Below are 7,531 nucleotides of genomic sequence, written 5' to 3' on the forward strand. Positions count from 1 at the left end.
TTCACCACATTCCAAAACACTACCAAATTGCCTTGCTCAAAATTCCTCTTTCAAAACATCGACTGGATTAAGTTAGATTGGAATCACTCTTGCCAGGTTATTCTGTAAAAATATACTGAATTCAAAAAAAAAGCAATGTAATGTCTATATTCATGATAGAAAACTTTCTATGAATTGATAAGGCTAGCAAAATAGTAAATCTTAACACTCTTTTCACAGTTTGTTTATTCATTCAATATATCAAGTAAACCCATCTTATGCTGGTGCAATGCTGTCACTACAGATGAAATAGTAGAGTCTCTTATCAAAGCAGGCTTACAGTCTGCAGAAACAGCAAAGTATTCTATTTTATATAGTATATATGATCATGATTATAATATATATAGATTATATAGATACGATTTATTATATATATTACATTATATATATAAAAGAATGACTATATATTAACTGAAAATAATAATAATAATAAAACACACAGGCCTATGCAGAACCTATAGCCCTAAATGGTCTTTGAAATGCTATTAAGTACAGACACTTCACCTCTATTCCATAAGTACCGTTAAACACCTATCTCTTATGGAACTGTTCCACTTGCGATTAAATCTTATGTTTTCTCAGCGTCGACTGCTGGGAACGCTATATCCTGTAGCAGGGTTCTCTGTTCATCATAGTAAATCAATGATCATAATGATGTCACATCTTTGTAAATTTGTCAGTGTAAATATGTGTGTGTGTTTAGGGAGTATTCAGCAAATATGTGCCTTTGGCTTCCTCAGGGAAAGTGAAATGTGTAGCAGCATCAGAAATCGCCACAAGCTTGTGTGCAGAGGCTAAAATGGTATTTTAATTTTTGCAGATGCCAAGATTCTGTTTACCAAATTATTCTGATTCTGATTCCTGGAGTTTGAAGAAGGATAAACCACCACCTTCATTTTATATAGAAGAAATGTCAGATTTCACCCCAGTGGGCCCCATCTGCAGCTTCCTTCCTGTTTGGTGTTCTCTTTGAAGCACGAAAACCCTCGCTGGAGAAAGGAGCCCACTAATGTCACTTTACATACACCTAACAATCCACCTCTCGTTTTTGGCTTGTTATTGGTCCTACCCTAGAATGAGGCTAGAGCATTCATTCAGCAAGACCTATGACTCACCTGTTTTCTGTTACACGCTGGGCTCAGCTTATGAGAACACCCATAGCAAGTTAAAATTGTTTTCTATTTCATTCTCATTAATTTACTCAAACCTGGATGCCTACCACCGTGACAGTGCCTGGAAAAACGAGACCCTATTCCTGCCCCACCTCCCATGTAGGAGGGACATTGATTTTTACCAATACACTGGTCAGTGAATCAGACTGGTCTTGCTGGCCCAGGCAGGATCATGAAGCAAACAGCCTCAGAAGTGGAGAGGGAAAGCTAGGCTGGTCTCTAGAGACTGATAAATCTTCACAGTCACACAGGCAAATTCAGCACTAATTTGTAGTCTTAATTCAAACAACATGCTCCTTTTCAAATCTAGATTCGACTAACAAGACTTCAATCTAAATGATTCTTTGGGTTTGCCCATCTGTTGAATAAGAGAAAGTGTGGCATAATTTGTAACAACTATTTCACACTCTGTAAGGAAAGAAGTCATAAAACCATGGTTCTCCCTGGTGGACTATACATTACATTGAACAGATGCAATACCTGGGCAGACCTCCCAGTGAAAAATGTTAATGGGGACCACATAAAATGTACCAAATTCATCAACTTGTTCCTGCCAAAAGGAAAGTCAGATCAAATTAGTTTTGGTATTTACAGAAGATTGATTTTTCAAGCTTTTTTTTCCAACTATTTCTTTTCAGTATGTAACAACATGACTATGGATGAATATTTATGAGTCATTTAATGACAAATAATGTTGAATGACCTTCAACCACTGACAAATTTAACTTTTTCTTTAACCACAAGCATGTATGCATAATGAAGACTGAGTCAGGGAGGGAGAGAGTAACAGATTTCTCCATCAGAGAGATAACTGGGTAAATACCTATGTTCTGAAAACATACAATCTTTCCTAGGTAATCTACTGTGAATCATTTTTTTCCACAAATCTTCCTTACAAGGAGAACTCAAAATAATATATATAGATACTCCCTTGTCCACAAGATGGAGCTTAATCCCCACCCCTCCTCTTGAGAATGGCCTAGACTTAGTGGCTCATTCCCAGATAATAGAGAAAGGGGAAAGAGTGACTCTGCAGTGGACAGACCTAAAGGCAACACCTCCTTAACTAAGTGATTGAGGTTCACAGCATCTGTGTTGTCACATGGATGTGAGTGTATTCACTGATATCACATCAAGGCAAAAACTCCTCTCCATGGTTGGTCCTCGTTTTCTAAAGCCCACTTAACTCCCATCTCACCATGAGGAAAATATCAGGCAAACCCAGACTGGTTTTGCCTGGCCTCTACTCCTCAAGACTGTCAGGCTACATAAAAGAGAAGAGAAAGAAAGAACTGTCGCAGACCAGGGGACTAGGGACATGACAACTAAATGCAGTATGACACTTTTTTTGGATCCTGATCAGGAAAAGGACGCGTCATGGAAAACCTGGTAAAAATCTAAATAAAGTGTGGAATTACCTTAATAGTAAGTGTACTAGTGTCAGTTTCCTAGTTTTGACAAATGGGCCACAGTAATGTATGATTTTAGTGGATGGGGAAGGAGAAGATGGGGAGTACAGGTCATCTTACTATCTTTGCAGCTTGTCTGCAGATCTAATATTCCAAAATATAAAGTCTATTTTTAAAAGCTCAGCTGTTACGAAGTTGCACCGTAATTGAGGAAATAGCAAGATAACAAGGAAAGTCACATAACAGTAGCTGTTTCATGAATAATGTATGGAAAACACAGATTTAGAAAATTTAAAAGTATGACCAGATTTACGAAAACAAAAGTATCCGATTCTTTATTCTCAGCACAATTAGAAGTGAATGACACTTTTTGATCACAGTATTCAACTCTTTTTCTGTCTATTTTTCTTTCAGTCATACTCTAGTACATTAAATTTAAAAAAGAAGTTTTCCTCTGTTCTTCATTCTAGATTTTTCTGCAATCTTCCTCAATGAACAGTGTGGTGTCATGACCATTACCCTTCCTGTGCTATCTTTGGTTTCTCCAGTAACCATTCTATCTTATTTCAATAATAGCACCTCGACTGTTTAGGGACCTGCACTGAGTGAGTGTCTAGTAAGACGTGTATCACACTGTAAAGCCCCCCAGCCAAGGCAGGACATATGTTCAAAGTTAGGACAGCTACAAGCTGGCCTCGAATCTGAAATCACGCAGGAGGACAACATATGCTACTTTGTTCCTCGGGAGCTGGACTCTCATAAAGTCTGCTATCCAGACAATTTGTATTTCCAGATTCTGTTTTTCTATACTGGTTCTCCACTTGCATCACCCAAGCTTCTCCTGCACTCCCGAACAAATTATCTTCCCCATAGGCCTATTACAGGGCTAGCTATTCACACTATTCCTCAGGAATGTTCTGGAACGTGTGCCAAATTTTAAGAAATACATGGCAAGTCAGTGACTAAGTTATTCAGCTGAGCAGCCAGATGAAATCACACCTGCCATTTAACATTTACCATTAATGTCAAAATATTCTCTTCTCTGTGTTAAATCATCACTGAAAACTTCTGGATACAGTTTAGAATTTTTTTCTGTTTTGTTAGGCCTTGTGTAGGGTTAGAATAGCTGGTCAAGGGCACCTGGGTGGCCTGCAGTAGTTAAGCATCTGCCTTCCAGCTCAGGTCACTGATCCCAGGATCCTGAGATCAGTCCTACATCAGGCTCCGGCTGCGGGGGAGCTCCTGCTTCTCCCTCTATCCCTCCTCCCTGCTTGTGATCTCTCCTCTCTCTCTCTCTCTCTCTCATGCTCTCTCCCTCAAATAAATAAATAAAATCTTTTATAAAAAAGAGTAGCTGGTCAACTGGAGAACTTTGAACTCTTAGTATTTGATGATATTAAGGAATAATGATTTTGAATTTTTAGAGGTAATAATGATATGGTCATATTAATTTTTTTGTAAAGAGTCATGTCTTTGGAAATGTATACTAAAGCATTGTTCATTTTAAATAAGTTGATTGAAATTTGCTTCAAAATGACTTAGGAATAAGAGAAAAGTATGTGATGGTAGAGAAATATGTCAATAATTATCATCCTGGTGAGCAAATACATAGGTGAACTTTCCTATTCTATACTATTTCTACTTTTGTATGTTTGGAGTTTTCCCATAATTAAAAATATAAGATAAAACAATGGCTGATCGTATCTGAATTATACATTGTTATTATTATAGTTAACTATTAATAGCAGAATTTTTGTAGGGTTTATTTGCTGAGTTGATTGGAGAGATGATTAAACCGGTACCTACAAAAATTTCTACTCCTTATATCCTCAATCATACTTGCTGATCATGAGAAGCTTACAAGGAATACTATATTCTAGGGAAGAAAAGAAAGTTTAAGTGACTTTCCACTTCTTCCTCCTAAAGAGGATCCACATTTTTAACTTCTTGCTAACTATGAAAGTCTGGATCAGTCTAAATTTCTAATTTTAAGGATATGACATAAGGGTTAGGAAACGAATCTACTTATGAGAAAGGTAACCAAGAACTCAGATTTCAACAAAGACATTTTGGTCCTAAATTAATTTGTACAAGCAGTACAAACAGCATAAATTAGGAAATCACTTGACATAAACATTTACATTTCAGTAAAATCAATTTGGAGAAACAGCTAATTGGGAATGTTACTGTTGTTTTGATCTTTGATTTTTGAACCTAGGATAAGTATTTCCTGCTCTTTTCTGATATGCAAAGAAGTAAGGCATTAGGATTAGCCAGACCCCTAGAAAGATGTACTGTAAGGATTATCATCCCCAGAAATTCCATATGTATTACATTTCTGGAATCCCAGAATGCTACAGAAAAGTTTGTCTCATGCTTATCTTGCTACCTTTTGCCCAAATTCAGAACCTCCGTTTTGACGTGTGTTCTGTCCTCCCTTTTTGTCTGCTCTCAATGTTTTACGATTTCAGGGTTGTAATTAATGAGTTAGTAAGTGCATTGAAATAATTGCCCACCTGGCATGGACCCAACACTTCCTCTCACACCAAGACCTCTGTCAGGGAGACCAGTACCATTCTCACACATGAAAGCCACAGCATGTGGCTCATATGCACACATTTTAAATTTCTAGTTCTTTTCATTTCTATCACCTGAGTATTTCCTTTTCTTTCTGAAAACCAAGCTATGCATTTTCAGGTTGCCTGGGTGGCTCCAGTCATTAACATCTGCCTTTGGCTCAGGTCATGATCCAAGGGATCCTGGGATGGAGCCCCGCATCGACCCTTTGCTCAGTGGGCAAAGAAGTCTGCTTCTCTCTGCCTCTCCCCCTGATTGATTGCTCTCTCTCTCTCTCTGTCAAATAAATAAATAAAATCTTAAAACAAACAAAACAAACAAAAACCAAGCTATACATTTTTAAAATTCTGTTGTTTTTTTTATCCCAGTAATTCTAAGTATGGGGTGCAGAGATTACATTAGTTTATCCACTCTTTTTTTAGCATTCATGGTCTGATGGAGGTGCATGTTTTCTCTCTCTCCCCAGACTAGGAGCTCCATGAAGCCAAGGACTGCTTTGTCTTTATTCTTCTCATTACCAGTTCACAAAAGGAGCTAGCATAGGTTGTTGCCCAATAATAAATGTCAAAATATAGGCAGTAAATTGATTTTTCTTTTAGGTGACTATAGGAAATGCTAATCTTTTTTCTTTAATTGTAACTATACACAAAAAGGCAGGCTGAATTGATCACACCATTCCAAAAAGACTCACTGCTCAAGATTATATTTCCCATGAATTCCAAATTTGATATCAGCATCAGAATCACAAAATCAGCTCTTTATAACAGTCTCTTTTTGCCCCAAATTCAAAATATTTAAGAATAATTTCAAGAATAATTAATACCATTGCGACTACCCACTTCAAGTAAAAGAATATTACAGAAGCTTAAAGCCATCTTATCCAACTGTATGCCTTTCCTTTCCATCCCCTTACCTGTCCCTCAAGGTATCCACTATCTTGACTTTTAAAAATTTTTCTTTATGGTTTTATGACTTTTGTGTCCTAGCATAAAGTATTACTCAGGTTTGAAAAAACTGAACTTATCCTATAAAAAATAAGCCAATACTTCCCATGCTATATAAAATTTCTTATAAGTTTAAAAATTTAGGATCTCTTGACTGTAGTCTGGAATGAGCTACCTTGCGATCTTACAAGACCTCGTTTTTGGGAAACCAGTGGGCAAACTCACAGTGAAACCTGGAAGTATAGGGCTGCAAACATTTGGCAAAGCTGCAGTGTAGACCAGCTACTGATGTCTAGAGAAATGTGATTAGATCCAGTGAGGTTGCTTGGTGTGAGCTGCTCTCAAGCTCACTGTGACTACTACAAATATGTCTTAACTGAATCAAGCAAGACAGCATGCAAAGACTATAGGAACTTTATCAATATAAGTCAAAAGACACATAAAAGTCTTGGCCAGATAGAACTGGCTATTGTGTCTTCAGGTTAAAAAAAAAAAAAAGACACAATGGGGAGCCTGGAGTGGCCTCCAGTCAGCTTGAGTTTTAGCTCAGTTTGTGATCTCCGGGTTATGGGGTGAGCCCATGTCAGGTTCCACGCTGAGCATGGAGCCAAGTTGAGTTCTCTCTCTCCCTCCCCCCTCTCTCTCTCTCTCTGCCTCCCCTCACTGCCCCTTTCTCTCTAGAGAAAAAATAAGAAAAAGACAATCAATGGCCCTTGAGATCCAGAAAAACACATGATTCTGTCCTTTGAGTCATTTGGCCTAATCTACACTAGTAACCATTTTTTGGAGCCCAGGTTTATAATCCTGGGATTCTATCTGTATATCATTCCAAGGATTCCCCAGGCCCCTCATCTGATTGTTGAATACTTGTTTCTTGTATGAAATGCTTTCTTCTTCCTACTCTTACTGTTGCTTTTTGGTGGATCACATCATCCAATGAGTGTGAGGGAGAGTAAGATCATGGCAAAAATTTTTGAAGCCTTGAATGATTGAAAATATAATTGTTTCATAGGAAATAATTTTGAAGAGGAGGGATACATTCTTCAGAATTTCAAAGATACTGGGGTGCCTGGGGTGGCCTCAGTCAGTTAGCATCTGAATCTTGGTTTCGCTCAGGTCACAGTTTCAGGGATCATGGAATGAGAGCCTCATCAGTTTCACACTCCAGTGTGAACCCCCTGCCCTTCTCCCTCTGCCCCCTCCCTCCTCTCCCCTCCTCCCTCCCTCTCTTCTCTCTTTCTATCTCTCTACTAAATAAAATAAATTTCTAAAGGAAAAAAAAAAGGAATTTCATAGATAACTTTCTATTGTCCCTTGCTCAAGATATTCTGTTGAGAACATAAACTCTTCCTGATCCTTTATGAATGAGCCTGAGTTGTTATATTCTCTT

This window comes from Ursus maritimus, unplaced genomic scaffold (genome assembly GCF_017311325.1).
Source record: "Ursus maritimus isolate PB19 unplaced genomic scaffold, ASM1731132v1 scaffold_9, whole genome shotgun sequence".
NCBI classification, from domain to species: Eukaryota; Metazoa; Chordata; class Mammalia; order Carnivora; family Ursidae; genus Ursus; species Ursus maritimus.